Source organism: Ambystoma mexicanum, chromosome 1p, assembly GCF_040938575.1.
Source record: "Ambystoma mexicanum isolate Mex_15411 chromosome 1p, UKY_AmexF1_1, whole genome shotgun sequence".
Classification (NCBI taxonomy): Eukaryota; Metazoa; Chordata; class Amphibia; order Caudata; family Ambystomatidae; genus Ambystoma; species Ambystoma mexicanum.
This window is the reverse complement of record NC_090921.1, coordinates 13772494-13799763: the sequence shown is the minus strand read 5'-3', so window position 1 is coordinate 13799763 and position 27270 is coordinate 13772494. Positions and strand designations below refer to the sequence as shown.

The 27270-nt window shown below is 48.0% G+C and overlaps 22 non-coding genes across 22 annotated transcripts; all 22 read right to left on the bottom strand.

Moving 5' to 3' along the window:
- Positions 1-455: 455 nt before the first annotated feature.
- On the bottom strand, positions 456-537 carry TRNAL-UAG (transfer RNA leucine (anticodon UAG)). Its single transcript has one exon. It is a non-coding gene; the product is annotated as a tRNA-Leu (tRNA).
- Positions 538-1681: 1144 nt separating this feature from the next.
- On the bottom strand, positions 1682-1763 carry TRNAL-UAG (transfer RNA leucine (anticodon UAG)). The gene has a single exon. It is a non-coding gene; the product is annotated as a tRNA-Leu (tRNA).
- Positions 1764-2907: 1144 nt separating this feature from the next.
- Positions 2908-2989, bottom strand: TRNAL-UAG (transfer RNA leucine (anticodon UAG)). Its single transcript has one exon. It is a non-coding gene; the product is annotated as a tRNA-Leu (tRNA).
- Positions 2990-4133: 1144 nt separating this feature from the next.
- Positions 4134-4215, bottom strand: TRNAL-UAG (transfer RNA leucine (anticodon UAG)). Its single transcript has one exon. It is a non-coding gene; the product is annotated as a tRNA-Leu (tRNA).
- Positions 4216-5359: 1144 nt separating this feature from the next.
- Positions 5360-5441, bottom strand: TRNAL-UAG (transfer RNA leucine (anticodon UAG)). The gene has a single exon. It is a non-coding gene; the product is annotated as a tRNA-Leu (tRNA).
- Positions 5442-6584: 1143 nt separating this feature from the next.
- On the bottom strand, positions 6585-6666 carry TRNAL-UAG (transfer RNA leucine (anticodon UAG)). Its single transcript has one exon. It is a non-coding gene; the product is annotated as a tRNA-Leu (tRNA).
- A 1144-nt stretch (positions 6667-7810) lies between these two features.
- Positions 7811-7892, bottom strand: TRNAL-UAG (transfer RNA leucine (anticodon UAG)). Its single transcript has one exon. It is a non-coding gene; the product is annotated as a tRNA-Leu (tRNA).
- A 1144-nt stretch (positions 7893-9036) lies between these two features.
- Positions 9037-9118, bottom strand: TRNAL-UAG (transfer RNA leucine (anticodon UAG)). The gene has a single exon. It is a non-coding gene; the product is annotated as a tRNA-Leu (tRNA).
- A 1144-nt stretch (positions 9119-10262) lies between these two features.
- Positions 10263-10344, bottom strand: TRNAL-UAG (transfer RNA leucine (anticodon UAG)). The gene has a single exon. It is a non-coding gene; the product is annotated as a tRNA-Leu (tRNA).
- A 1144-nt stretch (positions 10345-11488) lies between these two features.
- TRNAL-UAG (transfer RNA leucine (anticodon UAG)) lies at positions 11489-11570 on the bottom strand. Its single transcript has one exon. It is a non-coding gene; the product is annotated as a tRNA-Leu (tRNA).
- A 1144-nt stretch (positions 11571-12714) lies between these two features.
- On the bottom strand, positions 12715-12796 carry TRNAL-UAG (transfer RNA leucine (anticodon UAG)). Its single transcript has one exon. It is a non-coding gene; the product is annotated as a tRNA-Leu (tRNA).
- Positions 12797-13940: 1144 nt separating this feature from the next.
- TRNAL-UAG (transfer RNA leucine (anticodon UAG)) lies at positions 13941-14022 on the bottom strand. Its single transcript has one exon. It is a non-coding gene; the product is annotated as a tRNA-Leu (tRNA).
- A 1144-nt stretch (positions 14023-15166) lies between these two features.
- TRNAL-UAG (transfer RNA leucine (anticodon UAG)) lies at positions 15167-15248 on the bottom strand. Its single transcript has one exon. It is a non-coding gene; the product is annotated as a tRNA-Leu (tRNA).
- Positions 15249-16392: 1144 nt separating this feature from the next.
- Positions 16393-16474, bottom strand: TRNAL-UAG (transfer RNA leucine (anticodon UAG)). The gene has a single exon. It is a non-coding gene; the product is annotated as a tRNA-Leu (tRNA).
- A 1144-nt stretch (positions 16475-17618) lies between these two features.
- On the bottom strand, positions 17619-17700 carry TRNAL-UAG (transfer RNA leucine (anticodon UAG)). The gene has a single exon. It is a non-coding gene; the product is annotated as a tRNA-Leu (tRNA).
- A 1144-nt stretch (positions 17701-18844) lies between these two features.
- TRNAL-UAG (transfer RNA leucine (anticodon UAG)) lies at positions 18845-18926 on the bottom strand. The gene has a single exon. It is a non-coding gene; the product is annotated as a tRNA-Leu (tRNA).
- Positions 18927-20070: 1144 nt separating this feature from the next.
- Positions 20071-20152, bottom strand: TRNAL-UAG (transfer RNA leucine (anticodon UAG)). The gene has a single exon. It is a non-coding gene; the product is annotated as a tRNA-Leu (tRNA).
- A 1144-nt stretch (positions 20153-21296) lies between these two features.
- Positions 21297-21378, bottom strand: TRNAL-UAG (transfer RNA leucine (anticodon UAG)). The gene has a single exon. It is a non-coding gene; the product is annotated as a tRNA-Leu (tRNA).
- A 1144-nt stretch (positions 21379-22522) lies between these two features.
- Positions 22523-22604, bottom strand: TRNAL-UAG (transfer RNA leucine (anticodon UAG)). The gene has a single exon. It is a non-coding gene; the product is annotated as a tRNA-Leu (tRNA).
- A 1144-nt stretch (positions 22605-23748) lies between these two features.
- TRNAL-UAG (transfer RNA leucine (anticodon UAG)) lies at positions 23749-23830 on the bottom strand. Its single transcript has one exon. It is a non-coding gene; the product is annotated as a tRNA-Leu (tRNA).
- Positions 23831-24974: 1144 nt separating this feature from the next.
- TRNAL-UAG (transfer RNA leucine (anticodon UAG)) lies at positions 24975-25056 on the bottom strand. The gene has a single exon. It is a non-coding gene; the product is annotated as a tRNA-Leu (tRNA).
- A 1144-nt stretch (positions 25057-26200) lies between these two features.
- Positions 26201-26282, bottom strand: TRNAL-UAG (transfer RNA leucine (anticodon UAG)). Its single transcript has one exon. It is a non-coding gene; the product is annotated as a tRNA-Leu (tRNA).
- Between the last annotated feature and the right edge of the window lie 988 nt (positions 26283-27270).

The window sequence follows — 27270 nt, the reverse complement described above, 5'->3', positions numbered from 1 at the left end:
TGCTAGTGCATACGAAACTTGGTTCCGACGTGTCCAGGAGTGGGAGAATTACCAGGGACCTTGCAATCTCGTGCCTGGGGGTTTCTAAGCTGGGCATAGGAGCTCCACTGGATGGAGCCAAGTGTCTTGAACTGAGTTTTTGTGATGCAGCAGGAAAAGGCGCTGCAAAAAGGAGCAACTACCAAGGCAAAGAGATGTGCATTCATTAGGGCATCGTGTCGGCAGATTTGTGGCCCTGCCAAGCACGTGTTTATTGACAGGATCGTGAACGCATGTCCGTTTTCAGTGAACAGTGATTTATGCTTTACCCTTTTTTGGTGAAAACGCACACGAGTCAGATGTGTGCTTTCAGTCTGGGTGTTCAGAAAAGCAAGAATTCATAAACACATGCCATTCCCTGGCTCCCAATTGTCCTGTCTGTACACGTGGCATGAAGATAAAAAAGAAACAGCTATTGGCAGCGGTGGGATTCGAACCCACGCCTCCAAAGAGACTGGAGCCTAAATCCAGCGCCTTAGACCGCTCGGCCACGCTACCCTGCTGGTACTGAAACGAGAGCCTCTGAGACCTGTATTTTTTTAGGGATTGGCTGGTTTGGCCATTAATTCAAAATCAAAGCAAAGCATGAACTTGGATTGAATTCTAGCACTGGCTGTGCAAAGCCCGAACTGAACAATAAAGCACACTTGTCAGCCTGAAATTGAAATGTCACCTTTCGGGAGTGCTCTGTTCAACAGCAGTCTGGTAGCCTAGTGGTCAATGTCAGCACCCCTCCATCCAGCAGTCTTGAGTTCAATTCCCGGTGAGGGAGGTCAGATCTTTTCTAGGTTTTTTTTGGTTCTAAAAATGTTTGGGAAGCGAAGGTTCAGGAACATTGCCGGTAGGGAGAGTAAGCTCTTTAAAGGCATGCAATGAGATGTGTTTTTCTTTATTTCTGCATATTTCTGTAGCTAGCTGCATTCTTTCAGTCAACATCCCGCCCCATTTAGTGCTCACGTTTTTAAAGAAGTCCACCATTAGCCCGCAGTGTAAGCCTACCCGGGGCCTCCGCCGATGGTCCATGGTGTGTGGGATCCTTACTGGACCAACCCCAGCCGTAACGCAAATCTTAGCTTTGTCTCATTCGACCCCTAACTCGACCCAAGGAGCTACTGCAAACTCTTAGCCTAACACTAGCCCTAAATGAAAGACGCCTATTGTCCTCACATGTGGGATTTTGTTCTCGCTGCTAGTGCATACGAAACTTGGTTCCGACGTGTCCAGGAGTGGGAGAATTACCAGGGACCTTGCAATCTCGTGCCTGGGGGTTTCTAAGCTGGGCATAGGAGCTCCACTGGATGGAGCCAAGTGTCTTGAACTGAGTTTTTGTGATGCAGCAGGAAAAGGCGCTGCAAAAAGGAGCAACTACCAAGGCAAAGAGATGTGCATTCATTAGGGCATCGTGTCGGCAGATTTGTGGCCCTGCCAAGCACGTGTTTATTGACAGGATCGTGAACGCATGTCCGTTTTCAGTGAACAGTGATTTATGCTTTACCCTTTTTTGGTGAAAACGCACACGAGTCAGATGTGTGCTTTCAGTCTGGGTGTTCAGAAAAGCAAGAATTCATAAACACATGCCATTCCCTGGCTCCCAATTGTCCTGTCTGTACACGTGGCATGAAGATAAAAAAGAAACAGCTATTGGCAGCGGTGGGATTCGAACCCACGCCTCCAAAGAGACTGGAGCCTAAATCCAGCGCCTTAGACCGCTCGGCCACGCTACCCTGCTGGTACTGAAACGAGAGCCTCTGAGACCTGTATTTTTTTAGGGATTGGCTGGTTTGGCCATTAATTCAAAATCAAAGCAAAGCATGAACTTGGATTGAATTCTAGCACTGGCTGTGCAAAGCCCGAACTGAACAATAAAGCACACTTGTCAGCCTGAAATTGAAATGTCACCTTTCGGGAGTGCTCTGTTCAACAGCAGTCTGGTAGCCTGGTGGTCAATGTCAGCACCCCTCCATCCAGCAGTCTTGAGTTCAATTCCCGGTGAGGGAGGTCAGATCTTTTCTAGGTTTTTTTTGGTTCTAAAAATGTTTGGGAAGCGAAGGTTCAGGAACATTGCCGGTAGGGAGAGTAAGCTCTTTAAAGGCATGCAATGAGATGTGTTTTTCTTTATTTCTGCATATTTCTGTAGCTAGCTGCATTCTTTCAGTCAACATCCCGCCCCATTTAGTGCTCACGTTTTTAAAGAAGTCCACCATTAGCCCGCAGTGTAAGCCTACCCGGGGCCTCCGCCGATGGTCCATGGTGTGTGGGATCCTTACTGGACCAACCCCAGCCGTAACGCAAATCTTAGCTTTGTCTCATTCGACCCCTAACTCGACCCAAGGAGCTACTGCAAACTCTTAGCCTAACACTAGCCCTAAATGAAAGACGCCTATTGTCCTCACATGTGGGATTTTGTTCTCGCTGCTAGTGCATACGAAACTTGGTTCCGACGTGTCCAGGAGTGGGAGAATTACCAGGGACCTTGCAATCTCGTGCCTGGGGGTTTCTAAGCTGGGCATAGGAGCTCCACTGGATGGAGCCAAGTGTCTTGAACTGAGTTTTTGTGATGCAGCAGGAAAAGGCGCTGCAAAAAGGAGCAACTACCAAGGCAAAGAGATGTGCATTCATTAGGGCATCGTGTCGGCAGATTTGTGGCCCTGCCAAGCACGTGTTTATTGACAGGATCGTGAACGCATGTCCGTTTTCAGTGAACAGTGATTTATGCTTTACCCTTTTTTGGTGAAAACGCACACGAGTCAGATGTGTGCTTTCAGTCTGGGTGTTCAGAAAAGCAAGAATTCATAAACACATGCCATTCCCTGGCTCCCAATTGTCCTGTCTGTACACGTGGCATGAAGATAAAAAAGAAACAGCTATTGGCAGCGGTGGGATTCGAACCCACGCCTCCAAAGAGACTGGAGCCTAAATCCAGCGCCTTAGACCGCTCGGCCACGCTACCCTGCTGGTACTGAAACGAGAGCCTCTGAGACCTGTATTTTTTTAGGGATTGGCTGGTTTGGCCATTAATTCAAAATCAAAGCAAAGCATGAACTTGGATTGAATTCTAGCACTGGCTGTGCAAAGCCCGAACTGAACAATAAAGCACACTTGTCAGCCTGAAATTGAAATGTCACCTTTCGGGAGTGCTCTGTTCAACAGCAGTCTGGTAGCCTAGTGGTCAATGTCAGCACCCCTCCATCCAGCAGTCTTGAGTTCAATTCCCGGTGAGGGAGGTCAGATCTTTTCTAGGTTTTTTTTGGTTCTAAAAATGTTTGGGAAGCGAAGGTTCAGGAACATTGCCGGTAGGGAGAGTAAGCTCTTTAAAGGCATGCAATGAGATGTGTTTTTCTTTATTTCTGCATATTTCTGTAGCTAGCTGCATTCTTTCAGTCAACATCCCGCCCCATTTAGTGCTCACGTTTTTAAAGAAGTCCACCATTAGCCCGCAGTGTAAGCCTACCCGGGGCCTCCGCCGATGGTCCATGGTGTGTGGGATCCTTACTGGACCAACCCCAGCCGTAACGCAAATCTTAGCTTTGTCTCATTCGACCCCTAACTCGACCCAAGGAGCTACTGCAAACTCTTAGCCTAACACTAGCCCTAAAGGAAAGACGCCTATTGTCCTCACATGTGGGATTTTGTTCTCGCTGCTAGTGCATACGAAACTTGGTTCCGACGTGTCCAGGAGTGGGAGAATTACCAGGGACCTTGCAATCTCGTGCCTGGGGGTTTCTAAGCTGGGCATAGGAGCTCCACTGGATGGAGCCAAGTGTCTTGAACTGAGTTTTTGTGATGCAGCAGGAAAAGGCGCTGCAAAAAGGAGCAACTACCAAGGCAAAGAGATGTGCATTCATTAGGGCATCGTGTCGGCAGATTTGTGGCCCTGCCAAGCACGTGTTTATTGACAGGATCGTGAACGCATGTCCGTTTTCAGTGAACAGTGATTTATGCTTTACCCTTTTTTGGTGAAAACGCACACGAGTCAGATGTGTGCTTTCAGTCTGGGTGTTCAGAAAAGCAAGAATTCATAAACACATGCCATTCCCTGGCTCCCAATTGTCCTGTCTGTACACGTGGCATGAAGATAAAAAAGAAACAGCTATTGGCAGCGGTGGGATTCGAACCCACGCCTCCAAAGAGACTGGAGCCTAAATCCAGCGCCTTAGACCGCTCGGCCACGCTACCCTGCTGGTACTGAAACGAGAGCCTCTGAGACCTGTATTTTTTTAGGGATTGGCTGGTTTGGCCATTAATTCAAAATCAAAGCAAAGCATGAACTTGGATTGAATTCTAGCACTGGCTGTGCAAAGCCCGAACTGAACAATAAAGCACACTTGTCAGCCTGAAATTGAAATGTCACCTTTCGGGAGTGCTCTGTTCAACAGCAGTCTGGTAGCCTAGTGGTCAATGTCAGCACCCCTCCATCCAGCAGTCTTGAGTTCAATTCCCGGTGAGGGAGGTCAGATCTTTTCTAGGTTTTTTTTGGTTCTAAAAATGTTTGGGAAGCGAAGGTTCAGGAACATTGCCGGTAGGGAGAGTAAGCTCTTTAAAGGCATGCAATGAGATGTGTTTTTCTTTATTTCTGCATATTTCTGTAGCTAGCTGCATTCTTTCAGTCAACATCCCGCCCCATTTAGTGCTCACGTTTTTAAAGAAGTCCACCATTAGCCCGCAGTGTAAGCCTACCCGGGGCCTCCGCCGATGGTCCATGGTGTGTGGGATCCTTACTGGACCAACCCCAGCCGTAACGCAAATCTTAGCTTTGTCTCATTCGACCCCTAACTCGACCCAAGGAGCTACTGCAAACTCTTAGCCTAACACTAGCCCTAAATGAAAGACGCCTATTGTCCTCACATGTGGGATTTTGTTCTCGCTGCTAGTGCATACGAAACTTGGTTCCGACGTGTCCAGGAGTGGGAGAATTACCAGGGACCTTGCAATCTCGTGCCTGGGGGTTTCTAAGCTGGGCATAGGAGCTCCACTGGATGGAGCCAAGTGTCTTGAACTGAGTTTTTGTGATGCAGCAGGAAAAGGCGCTGCAAAAAGGAGCAACTACCAAGGCAAAGAGATGTGCATTCATTAGGGCATCGTGTCGGCAGATTTGTGGCCCTGCCAAGCACGTGTTTATTGACAGGATCGTGAACGCATGTCCGTTTTCAGTGAACAGTGATTTATGCTTTACCCTTTTTTGGTGAAAACGCACACGAGTCAGATGTGTGCTTTCAGTCTGGGTGTTCAGAAAAGCAAGAATTCATAAACACATGCCATTCCCTGGCTCCCAATTGTCCTGTCTGTACACGTGGCATGAAGATAAAAAAGAAACAGCTATTGGCAGCGGTGGGATTCGAACCCACGCCTCCAAAGAGACTGGAGCCTAAATCCAGCGCCTTAGACCGCTCGGCCACGCTACCCTGCTGGTACTGAAACGAGAGCCTCTGAGACCTGTATTTTTTTAGGGATTGGCTGGTTTGGCCATTAATTCAAAATCAAAGCAAAGCATGAACTTGGATTGAATTCTAGCACTGGCTGTGCAAAGCCCGAACTGAACAATAAAGCACACTTGTCAGCCTGAAATTGAAATGTCACCTTTCGGGAGTGCTCTGTTCAACAGCAGTCTGGTAGCCTAGTGGTCAATGTCAGCACCCCTCCATCCAGCAGTCTTGAGTTCAATTCCCGGTGAGGGAGGTCAGATCTTTTCTAGGTTTTTTTTGGTTCTAAAAATGTTTGGGAAGCGAAGGTTCAGGAACATTGCCGGTAGGGAGAGTAAGCTCTTTAAAGGCATGCAATGAGATGTGTTTTTCTTTATTTCTGCATATTTCTGTAGCTAGCTGCATTCTTTCAGTCAACATCCCGCCCCATTTAGTGCTCACGTTTTTAAAGAAGTCCACCATTAGCCCGCAGTGTAAGCCTACCCGGGGCCTCCGCCGATGGTCCATGGTGTGTGGGATCCTTACTGGACCAACCCCAGCCGTAACGCAAATCTTAGCTTTGTCTCATTCGACCCCTAACTCGACCCAAGGAGCTACTGCAAACTCTTAGCCTAACACTAGCCCTAAATGAAAGACGCCTATTGTCCTCACATGTGGGATTTTGTTCTCGCTGCTAGTGCATACGAAACTTGGTTCCGACGTGTCCAGGAGTGGGAGAATTACCAGGGACCTTGCAATCTCGTGCCTGGGGGTTTCTAAGCTGGGCATAGGAGCTCCACTGGATGGAGCCAAGTGTCTTGAACTGAGTTTTTGTGATGCAGCAGGAAAAGGCGCTGCAAAAAGGAGCAACTACCAAGGCAAAGAGATGTGCATTCATTAGGGCATCGTGTCGGCAGATTTGTGGCCCTGCCAAGCACGTGTTATTGACAGGATCGTGAACGCATGTCCGTTTTCAGTGAACAGTGATTTATGCTTTACCCTTTTTTGGTGAAAACGCACACGAGTCAGATGTGTGCTTTCAGTCTGGGTGTTCAGAAAAGCAAGAATTCATAAACACATGCCATTCCCTGGCTCCCAATTGTCCTGTCTGTACACGTGGCATGAAGATAAAAAAGAAACAGCTATTGGCAGCGGTGGGATTCGAACCCACGCCTCCAAAGAGACTGGAGCCTAAATCCAGCGCCTTAGACCGCTCGGCCACGCTACCCTGCTGGTACTGAAACGAGGGCCTCTGAGACCTGTATTTTTTTAGGGATTGGCTGGTTTGGCCATTAATTCAAAATCAAAGCAAAGCATGAACTTGGATTGAATTCTAGCACTGGCTGTGCAAAGCCCGAACTGAACAATAAAGCACACTTGTCAGCCTGAAATTGAAATGTCACCTTTCGGGAGTGCTCTGTTCAACAGCAGTCTGGTAGCCTAGTGGTCAATGTCAGCACCCCTCCATCCAGCAGTCTTGAGTTCAATTCCCGGTGAGGGAGGTCAGATCTTTTCTAGGTTTTTTTTGGTTCTAAAAATGTTTGGGAAGCGAAGGTTCAGGAACATTGCCGGTAGGGAGAGTAAGCTCTTTAAAGGCATGCAATGAGATGTGTTTTTCTTTATTTCTGCATATTTCTGTAGCTAGCTGCATTCTTTCAGTCAACATCCCGCCCCATTTAGTGCTCACGTTTTTAAAGAAGTCCACCATTAGCCCGCAGTGTAAGCCTACCCGGGGCCTCCGCCGATGGTCCATGGTGTGTGGGATCCTTACTGGACCAACCCCAGCCGTAACGCAAATCTTAGCTTTGTCTCATTCGACCCCTAACTCGACCCAAGGAGCTACTGCAAACTCTTAGCCTAACACTAGCCCTAAATGAAAGACGCCTATTGTCCTCACATGTGGGATTTTGTTCTCGCTGCTAGTGCATACGAAACTTGGTTCCGACGTGTCCAGGAGTGGGAGAATTACCAGGGACCTTGCAATCTCGTGCCTGGGGGTTTCTAAGCTGGGCATAGGAGCTCCACTGGATGGAGCCAAGTGTCTTGAACTGAGTTTTTGTGATGCAGCAGGAAAAGGCGCTGCAAAAAGGAGCAACTACCAAGGCAAAGAGATGTGCATTCATTAGGGCATCGTGTCGGCAGATTTGTGGCCCTGCCCTGAACGTGTTTATTGACAGGATCGTGAACGCATGTCCGTTTTCAGTGAACAGTGATTTATGCTTTACCCTTTTTTGGTGAAAACGCACACGAGTCAGATGTGTGCTTTCAGTCTGGGTGTTCAGAAAAGCAAGAATTCATAAACACATGCCATTCCCTGGCTCCCAATTGTCCTGTCTGTACACGTGGCATGAAGATAAAAAAGAAACAGCTATTGGCAGCGGTGGGATTCGAACCCACGCCTCCAAAGAGACTGGAGCCTAAATCCAGCGCCTTAGACCGCTCGGCCACGCTACCCTGCTGGTACTGAAACGAGAGCCTCTGAGACCTGTATTTTTTTAGGGATTGGCTGGTTTGGCCATTAATTCAAAATCAAAGCAAAGCATGAACTTGGATTGAATTCTAGCACTGGCTGTGCAAAGCCCGAACTGAACAATAAAGCACACTTGTCAGCCTGAAATTGAAATGTCACCTTTCGGGAGTGCTCTGTTCGACAGCAGTCTGGTAGCCTAGTGGTCAATGTCAGCACCCCTCCATCCAGCAGTCCTGAGTTCAATTCCCGGTGAGGGAGGTCAGATCTTTTCTAGGTTTTTTTTGGTTCTAAAAATGTTTGGGAAGCGAAGGTTCAGGAACATTGCCGGTAGGGAGAGTAAGCTCTTTAAAGGCATGCAATGAGATGTGTTTTTCTTTATTTCTGCATATTTCTGTAGCTAGCTGCATTCTTTCAGTCAACATCCCGCCCCATTTAGTGCTCACGTTTTTAAAGAAGTCCACCATTAGCCCGCAGTGTAAGCCTACCCGGGGCCTCCGCCGATGGTCCATGGTGTGTGGGATCCTTACTGGACCAACCCCAGCCGTAACGCAAATCTTAGCTTTGTCTCATTCGACCCCTAACTCGACCCAAGGAGCTACTGCAAACTCTTAGCCTAACACTAGCCCTAAATGAAAGACGCCTATTGTCCTCACATGTGGGATTTTGTTCTCGCTGCTAGTGCATACGAAACTTGGTTCCGACGTGTCCAGGAGTGGGAGAATTACCAGGGACCTTGCAATCTCGTGCCTGGGGGTTTCTAAGCTGGGCATAGGAGCTCCACTGGATGGAGCCAAGTGTCTTGAACTGAGTTTTTGTGATGCAGCAGGAAAAGGCGCTGCAAAAAGGAGCAACTACCAAGGCAAAGAGATGTGCATTCATTAGGGCATCGTGTCGGCAGATTTGTGGCCCTGCCAAGCACGTGTTTATTGACAGGATCGTGAACGCATGTCCGTTTTCAGTGAACAGTGATTTATGCTTTACCCTTTTTTGGTGAAAACGCACACGAGTCAGATGTGTGCTTTCAGTCTGGGTGTTCAGAAAAGCAAGAATTCATAAACACATGCCATTCCCTGGCTCCCAATTGTCCTGTCTGTACACGTGGCATGAAGATAAAAAAGAAACAGCTATTGGCAGCGGTGGGATTCGAACCCACGCCTCCAAAGAGACTGGAGCCTAAATCCAGCGCCTTAGACCGCTCGTCCACGCTACCCTGCTGGTACTGAAACGAGAGCCTCTGAGACCTGTATTTTTTTAGGGATTGGCTGGTTTGGCCATTAATTCAAAATCAAAGCAAAGCATGAACTTGGATTGAATTCTAGCACTGGCTCTGCAAAGCCCGAACTGAACAATAAAGCACACTTGTCAGCCTGAAATTGAAATGTCACCTTTCGGGAGTGCTCTGTTCAACAGCAGTCTGGTAGCCTAGTGGTCAATGTCAGCACCCCTCCATCCAGCAGTCTTGAGTTCAATTCCCGGTGAGGGAGGTCAGATCTTTTCTAGGTTTTTTTTGGTTCTAAAAATGTTTGGGAAGCGAAGGTTCAGGAACATTGCCGGTAGGGAGAGTAAGCTCTTTAAAGGCATGCAATGAGATGTGTTTTTCTTTATTTCTGCATATTTCTGTAGCTAGCTGCATTCTTTCAGTCAACATCCCGCCCCATTTAGTGCTCACGTTTTTAAAGAAGTCCACCATTAGCCCGCAGTGTAAGCCTACCCGGGGCCTCCGCCGATGGTCCATGGTGTGTGGGATCCTTACTGGACCAACCCCAGCCGTAACGCAAATCTTAGCTTTGTCTCATTCGACCCCTAACTCGACCCAAGGAGCTACTGCAAACTCTTAGCCTAACACTAGCCCTAAATGAAAGACGCCTATTGTCCTCACATGTGGGATTTTGTTCTCGCTGCTAGTGCATACGAAACTTGGTTCCGACGTGTCCAGGAGTGGGAGAATTACCAGGGACCTTGCAATCTCGTGCCTGGGGGTTTCTAAGCTGGGCATAGGAGCTCCACTGGATGGAGCCAAGTGTCTTGAACTGAGTTTTTGTGATGCAGCAGGAAAAGGCGCTGCAAAAAGGAGCAACTACCAAGGCAAAGAGATGTGCATTCATTAGGGCATCGTGTCGGCAGATTTGTGGCCCTGCCAAGCACGTGTTTATTGACAGGATCGTGAACGCATGTCCGTTTTCAGTGAACAGTGATTTATGCTTTACCCTTTTTTGGTGAAAACGCACACGAGTCAGATGTGTGCTTTCAGTCTGGGTGTTCAGAAAAGCAAGAATTCATAAACACATGCCATTCCCTGGCTCCCAATTGTCCTGTCTGTACACGTGGCATGAAGATAAAAAAGAAACAGCTATTGGCAGCGGTGGGATTCGAACCCACGCCTCCAAAGAGACTGGAGCCTAAATCCAGCGCCTTAGACCGCTCGGCCACGCTACCCTGCTGGTACTGAAACGAGAGCCTCTGAGACCTGTATTTTTTTAGGGATTGGCTGGTTTGGCCATTAATTCAAAATCAAAGCAAAGCATGAACTTGGATTGAATTCTAGCACTGGCTGTGCAAAGCCCGAACTGAACAATAAAGCACACTTGTCAGCCTGAAATTGAAATGTCACCTTTCGGGAGTGCTCTGTTCAACAGCAGTCTGGTAGCCTAGTGGTCAATGTCAGCACCCCTCCATCCAGCAGTCTTGAGTTCAATTCCCGGTGAGGGAGGTCAGATCTTTTCTAGGTTTTTTTTGGTTCTAAAAATGTTTGGGAAGCGAAGGTTCAGGAACATTGCCGGTAGGGAGAGTAAGCTCTTTAAAGGCATGCAATGAGATGTGTTTTTCTTTATTTCTGCATATTTCTGTAGCTAGCTGCATTCTTTCAGTCAACATCCCGCCCCATTTAGTGCTCACGTTTTTAAAGAAGTCCACCATTAGCCCGCAGTGTAAGCCTACCCGGGGCCTCCGCCGATGGTCCATGGTGTGTGGGATCCTTACTGGACCAACCCCAGCCGTAACGCAAATCTTAGCTTTGTCTCATTCGACCCCTAACTCGACCCAAGGAGCTACTGCAAACTCTTAGCCTAACACTAGCCCTAAATGAAAGACGCCTATTGTCCTCACATGTGGGATTTTGTTCTCGCTGCTAGTGCATACGAAACTTGGTTCCGACGTGTCCAGGAGTGGGAGAATTACCAGGGACCTTGCAATCTCGTGCCTGGGGGTTTCTAAGCTGGGCATAGGAGCTCCACTGGATGGAGCCAAGTGTCTTGAACTGAGTTTTTGTGATGCAGCAGGAAAAGGCGCTGCAAAAAGGAGCAACTACCAAGGCAAAGAGATGTGCATTCATTAGGGCATCGTGTCGGCAGATTTGTGGCCCTGCCAAGCACGTGTTTATTGACAGGATCGTGAACGCATGTCCGTTTTCAGTGAACAGTGATTTATGCTTTACCCTTTTTTGGTGAAAACGCACACGAGTCAGATGTGTGCTTTCAGTCTGGGTGTTCAGAAAAGCAAGAATTCATAAACACATGCCATTCCCTGGCTCCCAATTGTCCTGTCTGTACACGTGGCATGAAGATAAAAAAGAAACAGCTATTGGCAGCGGTGGGATTCGAACCCACGCCTCCAAAGAGACTGGAGCCTAAATCCAGCGCCTTAGACCGCTCGGCCACGCTACCCTGCTGGTACTGAAACGAGAGCCTCTGAGACCTGTATTTTTTTAGGGATTGGCTGGTTTGGCCATTAATTCAAAATCAAAGCAAAGCATGAACTTGGATTGAATTCTAGCACTGGCTGTGCAAAGCCCGAACTGAACAATAAAGCACACTTGTCAGCCTGAAATTGAAATGTCACCTTTCGGGAGTGCTCTGTTCAACAGCAGTCTGGTAGCCTAGTGGTCAATGTCAGCACCCCTCCATCCAGCAGTCTTGAGTTCAATTCCCGGTGAGGGAGGTCAGATCTTTTCTAGGTTTTTTTTGGTTCTAAAAATGTTTGGGAAGCGAAGGTTCAGGAACATTGCCGGTAGGGAGAGTAAGCTCTTTAAAGGCATGCAATGAGATGTGTTTTTCTTTATTTCTGCATATTTCTGTAGCTAGCTGCATTCTTTCAGTCAACATCCCGCCCCATTTAGTGCTCACGTTTTTAAAGAAGTCCACCATTAGCCCGCAGTGTAAGCCTACCCGGGGCCTCCGCCGATGGTCCATGGTGTGTGGGATCCTTACTGGACCAACCCCAGCCGTAACGCAAATCTTAGCTTTGTCTCATTCGACCCCTAACTCGACCCAAGGAGCTACTGCAAACTCTTAGCCTAACACTAGCCCTAAATGAAAGACGCCTATTGTCCTCACATGTGGGATTTTGTTCTCGCTGCTAGTGCATACGAAACTTGGTTCCGACGTGTCCAGGAGTGGGAGAATTACCAGGGACCTTGCAATCTCGTGCCTGGGGGTTTCTAAGCTGGGCATAGGAGCTCCACTGGATGGAGCCAAGTGTCTTGAACTGAGTTTTTGTGATGCAGCAGGAAAAGGCGCTGCAAAAAGGAGCAACTACCAAGGCAAAGAGATGTGCATTCATTAGGGCATCGTGTCGGCAGATTTGTGGCCCTGCCAAGCACGTGTTTATTGACAGGATCGTGAACGCATGTCCGTTTTCAGTGAACAGTGATTTATGCTTTACCCTTTTTTGGTGAAAACGCACACGAGTCAGATGTGTGCTTTCAGTCTGGGTGTTCAGAAAAGCAAGAATTCATAAACACATGCCATTCCCTGGCTCCCAATTGTCCTGTCTGTACACGTGGCATGAAGATAAAAAAGAAACAGCTATTGGCAGCGGTGGGATTCGAACCCACGCCTCCAAAGAGACTGGAGCCTAAATCCAGCGCCTTAGACCGCTCGGCCACGCTACCCTGCTGGTACTGAAACGAGAGCCTCTGAGACCTGTATTTTTTTAGGGATTGGCTGGTTTGGCCATTAATTCAAAATCAAAGCAAAGCATGAACTTGGATTGAATTCTAGCACTGGCTGTGCAAAGCCCGAACTGAACAATAAAGCACACTTGTCAGCCTGAAATTGAAATGTCACCTTTCGGGAGTGCTCTGTTCAACAGCAGTCTGGTAGCCTAGTGGTCAATGTCAGCACCCCTCCATCCAGCAGTCTTGAGTTCAATTCCCGGTGAGGGAGGTCAGATCTTTTCTAGGTTTTTTTTGGTTCTAAAAATGTTTGGGAAGCGAAGGTTCAGGAACATTGCCGGTAGGGAGAGTAAGCTCTTTAAAGGCATGCAATGAGATGTGTTTTTCTTTATTTCTGCATATTTCTGTAGCTAGCTGCATTCTTTCAGTCAACATCCCGCCCCATTTAGTGCTCACGTTTTTAAAGAAGTCCACCATTAGCCCGCAGTGTAAGCCTACCCGGGGCCTCCGCCGATGGTCCATGGTGTGTGGGATCCTTACTGGACCAACCCCAGCCGTAACGCAAATCTTAGCTTTGTCTCATTCGACCCCTAACTCGACCCAAGGAGCTACTGCAAACTCTTAGCCTAACACTAGCCCTAAATGAAAGACGCCTATTGTCCTCACATGTGGGATTTTGTTCTCGCTGCTAGTGCATACGAAACTTGGTTCCGACGTGTCCAGGAGTGGGAGAATTACCAGGGACCTTGCAATCTCGTGCCTGGGGGTTTCTAAGCTGGGCATAGGAGCTCCACTGGATGGAGCCAAGTGTCTTGAACTGAGTTTTTGTGATGCAGCAGGAAAAGGCGCTGCAAAAAGGAGCAACTACCAAGGCAAAGAGATGTGCATTCATTAGGGCATCGTGTCGGCAGATTTGTGGCCCTGCCAAGCACGTGTTTATTGACAGGATCGTGAACGCATGTCCGTTTTCAGTGAACAGTGATTTATGCTTTACCCTTTTTTGGTGAAAACGCACACGAGTCAGATGTGTGCTTTCAGTCTGGGTGTTCAGAAAAGCAAGAATTCATAAACACATGCCATTCCCTGGCTCCCAATTGTCCTGTCTGTACACGTGGCATGAAGATAAAAAAGAAACAGCTATTGGCAGCGGTGGGATTCGAACCCACGCCTCCAAAGAGACTGGAGCCTAAATCCAGCGCCTTAGACCGCTCGGCCACGCTACCCTGCTGGTACTGAAACGAGAGCCTCTGAGACCTGTATTTTTTTAGGGATTGGCTGGTTTGGCCATTAATTCAAAATCAAAGCAAAGCATGAACTTGGATTGAATTCTAGCACTGGCTCTGCAAAGCCCGAACTGAACAATAAAGCACACTTGTCAGCCTGAAATTGAAATGTCACCTTTCGGGAGTGCTCTGTTCAACAGCAGTCTGGTAGCCTAGTGGTCAATGTCAGCACCCCTCCATCCAGCAGTCTTGAGTTCAATTCCCGGTGAGGGAGGTCAGATCTTTTCTAGGTTTTTTTTGGTTCTAAAAATGTTTGGGAAGCGAAGGTTCAGGAACATTGCCGGTAGGGAGAGTAAGCTCTTTAAAGGCATGCAATGAGATGTGTTTTTCTTTATTTCTGCATATTTCTGTAGCTAGCTGCATTCTTTCAGTCAACATCCCGCCCCATTTAGTGCTCACGTTTTTAAAGAAGTCCACCATTAGCCCGCAGTGTAAGCCTACCCGGGGCCTCCGCCGATGGTCCATGGTGTGTGGGATCCTTACTGGACCAACCCCAGCCGTAACGCAAATCTTAGCTTTGTCTCATTCGACCCCTAACTCGACCCAAGGAGCTACTGCAAACTCTTAGCCTAACACTAGCCCTAAATGAAAGACGCCTATTGTCCTCACATGTGGGATTTTGTTCTCGCTGCTAGTGCATACGAAACTTGGTTCCGACGTGTCCAGGAGTGGGAGAATTACCAGGGACCTTGCAATCTCGTGCCTGGGGGTTTCTAAGCTGGGCATAGGAGCTCCACTGGATGGAGCCAAGTGTCTTGAACTGAGTTTTTGTGATGCAGCAGGAAAAGGCGCTGCAAAAAGGAGCAACTACCAAGGCAAAGAGATGTGCATTCATTAGGGCATCGTGTCGGCAGATTTGTGGCCCTGCCAAGCACGTGTTTATTGACAGGATCGTGAACGCATGTCCGTTTTCAGTGAACAGTGATTTATGCTTTACCCTTTTTTGGTGAAAACGCACACGAGTCAGATGTGTGCTTTCAGTCTGGGTGTTCAGAAAAGCAAGAATTCATAAACACATGCCATTCCCTGGCTCCCAATTGTCCTGTCTGTACACGTGGCATGAAGATAAAAAAGAAACAGCTATTGGCAGCGGTGGGATTCGAACCCACGCCTCCAAAGAGACTGGAGCCTAAATCCAGCGCCTTAGACCGCTCGGCCACGCTACCCTGCTGGTACTGAAACGAGAGCCTCTGAGACCTGTATTTTTTTAGGGATTGGCTGGTTTGGCCATTAATTCAAAATCAAAGCAAAGCATGAACTTGGATTGAATTCTAGCACTGGCTGTGCAAAGCCCGAACTGAACAATAAAGCACACTTGTCAGCCTGAAATTGAAATGTCACCTTTCGGGAGTGCTCTGTTCAACAGCAGTCTGGTAGCCTAGTGGTCAATGTCAGCACCCCTCCATCCAGCAGTCTTGAGTTCAATTCCCGGTGAGGGAGGTCAGATCTTTTCTAGGTTTTTTTTGGTTCTAAAAATGTTTGGGAAGCGAAGGTTCAGGAACATTGCCGGTAGGGAGAGTAAGCTCTTTAAAGGCATGCAATGAGATGTGTTTTTCTTTATTTCTGCATATTTCTGTAGCTAGCTGCATTCTTTCAGTCAACATCCCGCCCCATTTAGTGCTCACGTTTTTAAAGAAGTCCACCATTAGCCCGCAGTGTAAGCCTACCCGGGGCCTCCGCCGATGGTCCATGGTGTGTGGGATCCTTACTGGACCAACCCCAGCCGTAACGCAAATCTTAGCTTTGTCTCATTCGACCCCTAACTCGACCCAAGGAGCTACTGCAAACTCTTAGCCTAACACTAGCCCTAAATGAAAGACGCCTATTGTCCTCACATGTGGGATTTTGTTCTCGCTGCTAGTGCATACGAAACTTGGTTCCGACGTGTCCAGGAGTGGGAGAATTACCAGGGACCTTGCAATCTCGTGCCTGGGGGTTTCTAAGCTGGGCATAGGAGCTCCACTGGATGGAGCCAAGTGTCTTGAACTGAGTTTTTGTGATGCAGCAGGAAAAGGCGCTGCAAAAAGGAGCAACTACCAAGGCAAAGAGATGTGCATTCATTAGGGCATCGTGTCGGCAGATTTGTGGCCCTGCCAAGCACGTGTTTATTGACAGGATCGTGAACGCATGTCCGTTTTCAGTGAACAGTGATTTATGCTTTACCCTTTTTTGGTGAAAACGCACACGAGTCAGATGTGTGCTTTCAGTCTGGGTGTTCAGAAAAGCAAGAATTCATAAACACATGCCATTCCCTGGCTCCCAATTGTCCTGTCTGTACACGTGGCATGAAGATAAAAAAGAAACAGCTATTGGCAGCGGTGGGATTCGAACCCACGCCTCCAAAGAGACTGGAGCCTAAATCCAGCGCCTTAGACCGCTCGGCCACGCTACCCTGCTGGTACTGAAACGAGAGCCTCTGAGACCTGTATTTTTTTAGGGATTGGCTGGTTTGGCCATTAATTCAAAATCAAAGCAAAGCATGAACTTGGATTGAATTCTAGCACTGGCTGTGCAAAGCCCGAACTGAACAATAAAGCACACTTGTCAGCCTGAAATTGAAATGTCACCTTTCGGGAGTGCTCTGTTCGACAGCAGTCTGGTAGCCTAGTGGTCAATGTCAGCACCCCTCCATCCAGCAGTCCTGAGTTCAATTCCCGGTGAGGGAGGTCAGATCTTTTCTAGGTTTTTTTTGGTTCTAAAAATGTTTGGGAAGCGAAGGTTCAGGAACATTGCCGGTAGGGAGAGTAAGCTCTTTAAAGGCATGCAATGAGATGTGTTTTTCTTTATTTCTGCATATTTCTGTAGCTAGCTGCATTCTTTCAGTCAACATCCCGCCCCATTTAGTGCTCACGTTTTTAAAGAAGTCCACCATTAGCCCGCAGTGTAAGCCTACCCGGGGCCTCCGCCGATGGTCCATGGTGTGTGGGATCCTTACTGGACCAACCCCAGCCGTAACGCAAATCTTAGCTTTGTCTCATTCGACCCCTAACTCGACCCAAGGAGCTACTGCAAACTCTTAGCCTAACACTAGCCCTAAATGAAAGACGCCTATTGTCCTCACATGTGGGATTTTGTTCTCGCTGCTAGTGCATACGAAACTTGGTTCCGACGTGTCCAGGAGTGGGAGAATTACCAGGGACCTTGCAATCTCGTGCCTGGGGGTTTCTAAGCTGGGCATAGGAGCTCCACTGGATGGAGCCAAGTGTCTTGAACTGAGTTTTTGTGATGCAGCAGGAAAAGGCGCTGCAAAAAGGAGCAACTACCAAGGCAAAGAGATGTGCATTCATTAGGGCATCGTGTCGGCAGATTTGTGGCCCTGCCAAGCACGTGTTTATTGACAGGATCGTGAACGCATGTCCGTTTTCAGTGAACAGTGATTTATGCTTTACCCTTTTTTGGTGAAAACGCACACGAGTCAGATGTGTGCTTTCAGTCTGGGTGTTCAGAAAAGCAAGAATTCATAAACACATGCCATTCCCTGGCTCCCAATTGTCCTGTCTGTACACGTGGCATGAAGATAAAAAAGAAACAGCTATTGGCAGCGGTGGGATTCGAACCCACGCCTCCAAAGAGACTGGAGCCTAAATCCAGCGCCTTAGACCGCTCGTCCACGCTACCCTGCTGGTACTGAAACGAGAGCCTCTGAGACCTGTATTTTTTTAGGGATTGGCTGGTTTGGCCATTAATTCAAAATCAAAGCAAAGCATGAACTTGGATTGAATTCTAGCACTGGCTCTGCAAAGCCCGAACTGAACAATAAAGCACACTTGTCAGCCTGAAATTGAAATGTCACCTTTCGGGAGTGCTCTGTTCAACAGCAGTCTGGTAGCCTAGTGGTCAATGTCAGCACCCCTCCATCCAGCAGTCTTGAGTTCAATTCCCGGTGAGGGAGGTCAGATCTTTTCTAGGTTTTTTTTGGTTCTAAAAATGTTTGGGAAGCGAAGGTTCAGGAACATTGCCGGTAGGGAGAGTAAGCTCTTTAAAGGCATGCAATGAGATGTGTTTTTCTTTATTTCTGCATATTTCTGTAGCTAGCTGCATTCTTTCAGTCAACATCCCGCCCCATTTAGTGCTCACGTTTTTAAAGAAGTCCACCATTAGCCCGCAGTGTAAGCCTACCCGGGGCCTCCGCCGATGGTCCATGGTGTGTGGGATCCTTACTGGACCAACCCCAGCCGTAACGCAAATCTTAGCTTTGTCTCATTCGACCCCTAACTCGACCCAAGGAGCTACTGCAAACTCTTAGCCTAACACTAGCCCTAAATGAAAGACGCCTATTGTCCTCACATGTGGGATTTTGTTCTCGCTGCTAGTGCATACGAAACTTGGTTCCGACGTGTCCAGGAGTGGGAGAATTACCAGGGACCTTGCAATCTCGTGCCTGGGGGTTTCTAAGCTGGGCATAGGAGCTCCACTGGATGGAGCCAAGTGTCTTGAACTGAGTTTTTGTGATGCAGCAGGAAAAGGCGCTGCAAAAAGGAGCAACTACCAAGGCAAAGAGATGTGCATTCATTAGGGCATCGTGTCGGCAGATTTGTGGCCCTGCCAAGCACGTGTTTATTGACAGGATCGTGAACGCATGTCCGTTTTCAGTGAACAGTGATTTATGCTTTACCCTTTTTTGGTGAAAACGCACACGAGTCAGATGTGTGCTTTCAGTCTGGGTGTTCAGAAAAGCAAGAATTCATAAACACATGCCATTCCCTGGCTCCCAATTGTCCTGTCTGTACACGTGGCATGAAGATAAAAAAGAAACAGCTATTGGCAGCGGTGGGATTCGAACCCACGCCTCCAAAGAGACTGGAGCCTAAATCCAGCGCCTTAGACCGCTCGGCCACGCTACCCTGCTGGTACTGAAACGAGAGCCTCTGAGACCTGTATTTTTTTAGGGATTGGCTGGTTTGGCCATTAATTCAAAATCAAAGCAAAGCATGAACTTGGATTGAATTCTAGCACTGGCTGTGCAAAGCCCGAACTGAACAATAAAGCACACTTGTCAGCCTGAAATTGAAATGTCACCTTTCGGGAGTGCTCTGTTCAACAGCAGTCTGGTAGCCTGGTGGTCAATGTCAGCACCCCTCCATCCAGCAGTCTTGAGTTCAATTCCCGGTGAGGGAGGTCAGATCTTTTCTAGGTTTTTTTTGGTTCTAAAAATGTTTGGGAAGCGAAGGTTCAGGAACATTGCCGGTAGGGAGAGTAAGCTCTTTAAAGGCATGCAATGAGATGTGTTTTTCTTTATTTCTGCATATTTCTGTAGCTAGCTGCATTCTTTCAGTCAACATCCCGCCCCATTTAGTGCTCACGTTTTTAAAGAAGTCCACCATTAGCCCGCAGTGTAAGCCTACCCGGGGCCTCCGCCGATGGTCCATGGTGTGTGGGATCCTTACTGGACCAACCCCAGCCGTAACGCAAATCTTAGCTTTGTCTCATTCGACCCCTAACTCGACCCAAGGAGCTACTGCAAACTCTTAGCCTAACACTAGCCCTAAATGAAAGACGCCTATTGTCCTCACATGTGGGATTTTGTTCTCGCTGCTAGTGCATACGAAACTTGGTTCCGACGTGTCCAGGAGTGGGAGAATTACCAGGGACCTTGCAATCTCGTGCCTGGGGGTTTCTAAGCTGGGCATAGGAGCTCCACTGGATGGAGCCAAGTGTCTTGAACTGAGTTTTTGTGATGCAGCAGGAAAAGGCGCTGCAAAAAGGAGCAACTACCAAGGCAAAGAGATGTGCATTCATTAGGGCATCGTGTCGGCAGATTTGTGGCCCTGCCAAGCACGTGTTTATTGACAGGATCGTGAACGCATGTCCGTTTTCAGTGAACAGTGATTTATGCTTTACCCTTTTTTGGTGAAAACGCACACGAGTCAGATGTGTGCTTTCAGTCTGGGTGTTCAGAAAAGCAAGAATTCATAAACACATGCCATTCCCTGGCTCCCAATTGTCCTGTCTGTACACGTGGCATGAAGATAAAAAAGAAACAGCTATTGGCAGCGGTGGGATTCGAACCCACGCCTCCAAAGAGACTGGAGCCTAAATCCAGCGCCTTAGACCGCTCGGCCACGCTACCCTGCTGGTACTGAAACGAGAGCCTCTGAGACCTGTATTTTTTTAGGGATTGGCTGGTTTGGCCATTAATTCAAAATCAAAGCAAAGCATGAACTTGGATTGAATTCTAGCACTGGCTGTGCAAAGCCCGAACTGAACAATAAAGCACACTTGTCAGCCTGAAATTGAAATGTCACCTTTCGGGAGTGCTCTGTTCAACAGCAGTCTGGTAGCCTAGTGGTCAATGTCAGCACCCCTCCATCCAGCAGTCTTGAGTTCAATTCCCGGTGAGGGAGGTCAGATCTTTTCTAGGTTTTTTTTGGTTCTAAAAATGTTTGGGAAGCGAAGGTTCAGGAACATTGCCGGTAGGGAGAGTAAGCTCTTTAAAGGCATGCAATGAGATGTGTTTTTCTTTATTTCTGCATATTTCTGTAGCTAGCTGCATTCTTTCAGTCAACATCCCGCCCCATTTAGTGCTCACGTTTTTAAAGAAGTCCACCATTAGCCCGCAGTGTAAGCCTACCCGGGGCCTCCGCCGATGGTCCATGGTGTGTGGGATCCTTACTGGACCAACCCCAGCCGTAACGCAAATCTTAGCTTTGTCTCATTCGACCCCTAACTCGACCCAAGGAGCTACTGCAAACTCTTAGCCTAACACTAGCCCTAAAGGAAAGACGCCTATTGTCCTCACATGTGGGATTTTGTTCTCGCTGCTAGTGCATACGAAACTTGGTTCCGACGTGTCCAGGAGTGGGAGAATTACCAGGGACCTTGCAATCTCGTGCCTGGGGGTTTCTAAGCTGGGCATAGGAGCTCCACTGGATGGAGCCAAGTGTCTTGAACTGAGTTTTTGTGATGCAGCAGGAAAAGGCGCTGCAAAAAGGAGCAACTACCAAGGCAAAGAGATGTGCATTCATTAGGGCATCGTGTCGGCAGATTTGTGGCCCTGCCAAGCACGTGTTTATTGACAGGATCGTGAACGCATGTCCGTTTTCAGTGAACAGTGATTTATGCTTTACCCTTTTTTGGTGAAAACGCACACGAGTCAGATGTGTGCTTTCAGTCTGGGTGTTCAGAAAAGCAAGAATTCATAAACACATGCCATTCCCTGGCTCCCAATTGTCCTGTCTGTACACGTGGCATGAAGATAAAAAAGAAACAGCTATTGGCAGCGGTGGGATTCGAACCCACGCCTCCAAAGAGACTGGAGCCTAAATCCAGCGCCTTAGACCGCTCGGCCACGCTACCCTGCTGGTACTGAAACGAGAGCCTCTGAGACCTGTATTTTTTTAGGGATTGGCTGGTTTGGCCATTAATTCAAAATCAAAGCAAAGCATGAACTTGGATTGAATTCTAGCACTGGCTGTGCAAAGCCCGAACTGAACAATAAAGCACACTTGTCAGCCTGAAATTGAAATGTCACCTTTCGGGAGTGCTCTGTTCAACAGCAGTCTGGTAGCCTAGTGGTCAATGTCAGCACCCCTCCATCCAGCAGTCTTGAGTTCAATTCCCGGTGAGGGAGGTCAGATCTTTTCTAGGTTTTTTTTGGTTCTAAAAATGTTTGGGAAGCGAAGGTTCAGGAACATTGCCGGTAGGGAGAGTAAGCTCTTTAAAGGCATGCAATGAGATGTGTTTTTCTTTATTTCTGCATATTTCTGTAGCTAGCTGCATTCTTTCAGTCAACATCCCGCCCCATTTAGTGCTCACGTTTTTAAAGAAGTCCACCATTAGCCCGCAGTGTAAGCCTACCCGGGGCCTCCGCCGATGGTCCATGGTGTGTGGGATCCTTACTGGACCAACCCCAGCCGTAACGCAAATCTTAGCTTTGTCTCATTCGACCCCTAACTCGACCCAAGGAGCTACTGCAAACTCTTAGCCTAACACTAGCCCTAAATGAAAGACGCCTATTGTCCTCACATGTGGGATTTTGTTCTCGCTGCTAGTGCATACGAAACTTGGTTCCGATGTGTCCAGGAGTGGGAGAATTACCAGGGACCTTGCAATCTCGTGCCTGGGGGTTTCTAAGCTGGGCATAGGAGCTCCACTGGATGGAGCCAAGTGTCTTGAACTGAGTTTTTGTGATGCAGCAGGAAAAGGCGCTGCAAAAAGGAGCAACTACCAAGGCAAAGAGATGTGCATTCATTAGGGCATCGTGTCGGCAGATTTGTGGCCCTGCCAAGCACGTGTTTATTGACAGGATCGTGAACGCATGTCCGTTTTCAGTGAACAGTGATTTATGCTTTACCCTTTTTTGGTGAAAACGCACACGAGTCAGATGTGTGCTTTCAGTCTGGGTGTTCAGAAAAGCAAGAATTCATAAACACATGCCATTCCCTGGCTCCCAATTGTCCTGTCTGTACACGTGGCATGAAGATAAAAAAGAAACAGCTATTGGCAGCGGTGGGATTCGAACCCACGCCTCCAAAGAGACTGGAGCCTAAATCCAGCGCCTTAGACCGCTCGGCCACGCTACCCTGCTGGTACTGAAACGAGAGCCTCTGAGACCTGTATTTTTTTAGGGATTGGCTGGTTTGGCCATTAATTCAAAATCAAAGCAAAGCATGAACTTGGATTGAATTCTAGCACTGGCTGTGCAAAGCCCGAACTGAACAATAAAGCACACTTGTCAGCCTGAAATTGAAATGTCACCTTTCGGGAGTGCTCTGTTCAACAGCAGTCTGGTAGCCTAGTGGTCAATGTCAGCACCCCTCCATCCAGCAGTCTTGAGTTCAATTCCCGGTGAGGGAGGTCAGATCTTTTCTAGGTTTTTTTTGGTTCTAAAAATGTTTGGGAAGCGAAGGTTCAGGAACATTGCCGGTAGGGAGAGTAAGCTCTTTAAAGGCATGCAATGAGATGTGTTTTTCTTTATTTCTGCATATTTCTGTAGCTAGCTGCATTCTTTCAGTCAACATCCCGCCCCATTTAGTGCTCACGTTTTTAAAGAAGTCCACCATTAGCCCGCAGTGTAAGCCTACCCGGGGCCTCCGCCGATGGTCCATGGTGTGTGGGATCCTTACTGGACCAACCCCAGCCGTAACGCAAATCTTAGCTTTGTCTCATTCGACCCCTAACTCGACCCAAGGAGCTACTGCAAACTCTTAGCCTAACACTAGCCCTAAATGAAAGACGCCTATTGTCCTCACATGTGGGATTTTGTTCTCGCTGCTAGTGCATACGAAACTTGGTTCCGACGTGTCCAGGAGTGGGAGAATTACCAGGGACCTTGCAATCTCGTGCCTGGGGGTTTCTAAGCTGGGCATAGGAGCTCCACTGGATGGAGCCAAGTGTCTTGAACTGAGTTTTTGTGATGCAGCAGGAAAAGGCGCTGCAAAAAGGAGCAACTACCAAGGCAAAGAGATGTGCATTCATTAGGGCATCGTGTCGGCAGATTTGTGGCCCTGCCAAGCACGTGTTTATTGACAGGATCGTGAACGCATGTCCGTTTTCAGTGAACAGTGATTTATGCTTTACCCTTTTTTGGTGAAAACGCACACGAGTCAGATGTGTGCTTTCAGTCTGGGTGTTCAGAAAAGCAAGAATTCATAAACACATGCCATTCCCTGGCTCCCAATTGTCCTGTCTGTACACGTGGCATGAAGATAAAAAAGAAACAGCTATTGGCAGCGGTGGGATTCGAACCCACGCCTCCAAAGAGACTGGAGCCTAAATCCAGCGCCTTAGACCGCTCGGCCACGCTACCCTGCTGGTACTGAAACGAGAGCCTCTGAGACCTGTATTTTTTTAGGGATTGGCTGGTTTGGCCATTCATTCAAAATCAAAGCAAAGCATGAACTTGGATTGAATTCTAGCACTGGCTCTGCAAAGCCCGAACTGAACAATAAAGCACACTTGTCAGCCTGAAATTGAAATGTCACCTTTCGGGAGTGCTCTGTTCAACAGCAGTCTGGTAGCCTAGTGGTCAATGTCAGCACCCCTCCATCCAGCAGTCTTGAGTTCAATTCCCGGTGAGGGAGGTCAGATCTTTTCTAGGTTTTTTTTGGTTCTAAAAATGTTTGGGAAGCGAAGGTTCAGGAACATTGCCGGTAGGGAGAGTAAGCTCTTTAAAGGCATGCAATGAGATGTGTTTTTCTTTATTTCTGCATATTTCTGTAGCTAGCTGCATTCTTTCAGTCAACATCCCGCCCCATTTAGTGCTCACGTTTTTAAAGAAGTCCACCATTAGCCCGCAGTGTAAGCCTACCCGGGGCCTCCGCCGATGGTCCATGGTGTGTGGGATCCTTACTGGACCAACCCCAGCCGTAACGCAAATCTTAGCTTTGTCTCATTCGACCCCTAACTCGACCCAAGGAGCTACTGCAAACTCTTAGCCTAACACTAGCCCTAAATGAAAGACGCCTATTGTCCTCACATGTGGGATTTTGTTCTCGCTGCTAGTGCATACGAAACTTGGTTCCGACGTGTCCAGGAGTGGGAGAATTACCAGGGACCTTGCAATCTCGTGCCTGGGGGTTTCTAAGCTGGGCATAGGAGCTCCACTGGATGGAGCCAAGTGTCTTGAACTGAGTTTTTGTGATGCAGCAGGAAAAGGCGCTGCAAAAAGGAGCAACTACCAAGGCAAAGAGATGTGCATTCATTAGGGCATCGTGTCGGCAGATTTGTGGCCCTGCCAAGCACGTGTTTATTGACAGGATCGTGAACGCATGTCCGTTTTCAGTGAACAGTGATTTATGCTTTACCCTTTTTTGGTGAAAACGCACACGAGTCAGATGTGTGCTTTCAGTCTGGGTGTTCAGAAAAGCAAGAATTCATAAACACATGCCATTCCCTGGCTCCCAATTGTCCTGTCTGTACACGTGGCATGAAGATAAAAAAGAAACAGCTATTGGCAGCGGTGGGATTCGAACCCACGCCTCCAAAGAGACTGGAGCCTAAATCCAGCGCCTTAGACCGCTCGGCCACGCTACCCTGCTGGTACTGAAACGAGAGCCTCTGAGACCTGTATTTTTTTAGGGATTGGCTGGTTTGGCCATTAATTCAAAATCAAAGCAAAGCATGAACTTGGATTGAATTCTAGCACTGGCTGTGCAAAGCCCGAACTGAACAATAAAGCACACTTGTCAGCCTGAAATTGAAATGTCACCTTTCGGGAGTGCTCTGTTCAACAGCAGTCTGGTAGCCTAGTGGTCAATGTCAGCACCCCTCCATCCAGCAGTCTTGAGTTCAATTCCCGGTGAGGGAGGTCAGATCTTTTCTAGGTTTTTTTTGGTTCTAAAAATGTTTGGGAAGCGAAGGTTCAGGAACATTGCCGGTAGGGAGAGTAAGCTCTTTAAAGGCATGCAATGAGATGTGTTTTTCTTTATTTCTGCATATTTCTGTAGCTAGCTGCATTCTTTCAGTCAACATCCCGCCCCATTTAGTGCTCACGTTTTTAAAGAAGTCCACCATTAGCCCGCAGTGTAAGCCTACCCGGGGCCTCCGCCGATGGTCCATGGTGTGTGGGATCCTTACTGGACCAACCCCAGCCGTAACGCAAATCTTAGCTTTGTCTCATTCGACCCCTAACTCGACCCAAGGAGCTACTGCAAACTCTTAGCCTAACACTAGCCCTAAATGAAAGACGCCTATTGTCCTCACATGTGGGATTTTGTTCTCGCTGCTAGTGCATACGAAACTTGGTTCCGACGTGTCCAGGAGTGGGAGAATTACCAGGGACCTTGCAATCTCGTGCCTGGGGGTTTCTAAGCTGGGCATAGGAGCTCCACTGGATGGAGCCAAGTGTCTTGAACTGAGTTTTTGTGATGCAGCAGGAAAAGGCGCTGCAAAAAGGAGCAACTACCAAGGCAAAGAGATGTGCATTCATTAGGGCATCGTGTCGGCAGATTTGTGGCCCTGCCAAGCACGTGTTTATTGACAGGATCGTGAACGCATGTCCGTTTTCAGTGAACAGTGATTTATGCTTTACCCTTTTTTGGTGAAAACGCACACGAGTCAGATGTGTGCTTTCAGTCTGGGTGTTCAGAAAAGCAAGAATTCATAAACACATGCCATTCCCTGGCTCCCAATTGTCCTGTCTGTACACGTGGCATGAAGATAAAAAAGAAACAGCTATTGGCAGCGGTGGGATTCGAACCCACGCCTCCAAAGAGACTGGAGCCTAAATCCAGCGCCTTAGACCGCTCGGCCACGCTACCCTGCTGGTACTGAAACGAGAGCCTCTGAGACCTGTATTTTTTTAGGGATTGGCTGGTTTGGCCATTAATTCAAAATCAAAGCAAAGCATGAACTTGGATTGAATTCTAGCACTGGCTGTGCAAAGCCCGAACTGAACAATAAAGCACACTTGTCAGCCTGAAATTGAAATGTCACCTTTCGGGAGTGCTCTGTTCGACAGCAGTCTGGTAGCCTAGTGGTCAATGTCAGCACCCCTCCATCCAGCAGTCTTGAGTTCAATTCCCGGTGAGGGAGGTCAGATCTTTTCTAGGTTTTTTTTGGTTCTAAAAATGTTTGGGAAGCGAAGGTTCAGGAACATTGCCGGTAGGGAGAGTAAGCTCTTTAAAGGCATGCAATGAGATGTGTTTTTCTTTATTTCTGCATATTTCTGTAGCTAGCTGCATTCTTTCAGTCAACATCCCGCCCCATTTAGTGCTCACGTTTTTAAAGAAGTCCACCATTAGCCCGCAGTGTAAGCCTACCCGGGGCCTCCGCCGATGGTCCATGGTGTGTGGGATCCTTACTGGACCAACCCCAGCCGTAACGCAAATCTTAGCTTTGTCTCATTCGACCCCTAACTCGACCCAAGGAGCTACTGCAAACTCTTAGCCTAACACTAGCCCTAAATGAAAGACGCCTATTGTCCTCACATGTGGGATTTTGTTCTCGCTGCTAGTGCATACGAAACTTGGTTCCGACGTGTCCAGGAGTGGGAGAATTACCAGGGACCTTGCAATCTCGTGCCTGGGGGTTTCTAAGCTGGGCATAGGAGCTCCACTGGATGGAGCCAAGTGTCTTGAACTGAGTTTTTGTGATGCAGCAGGAAAAGGCGCTGCAAAAAGGAGCAACTACCAAGGCAAAGAGATGTGCATTCATTAGGGCATCGTGTCGGCAGATTTGTGGCCCTGCCAAGCACGTGTTTATTGACAGGATCGTGAACGCATGTCCGTTTTCAGTGAACAGTGATTT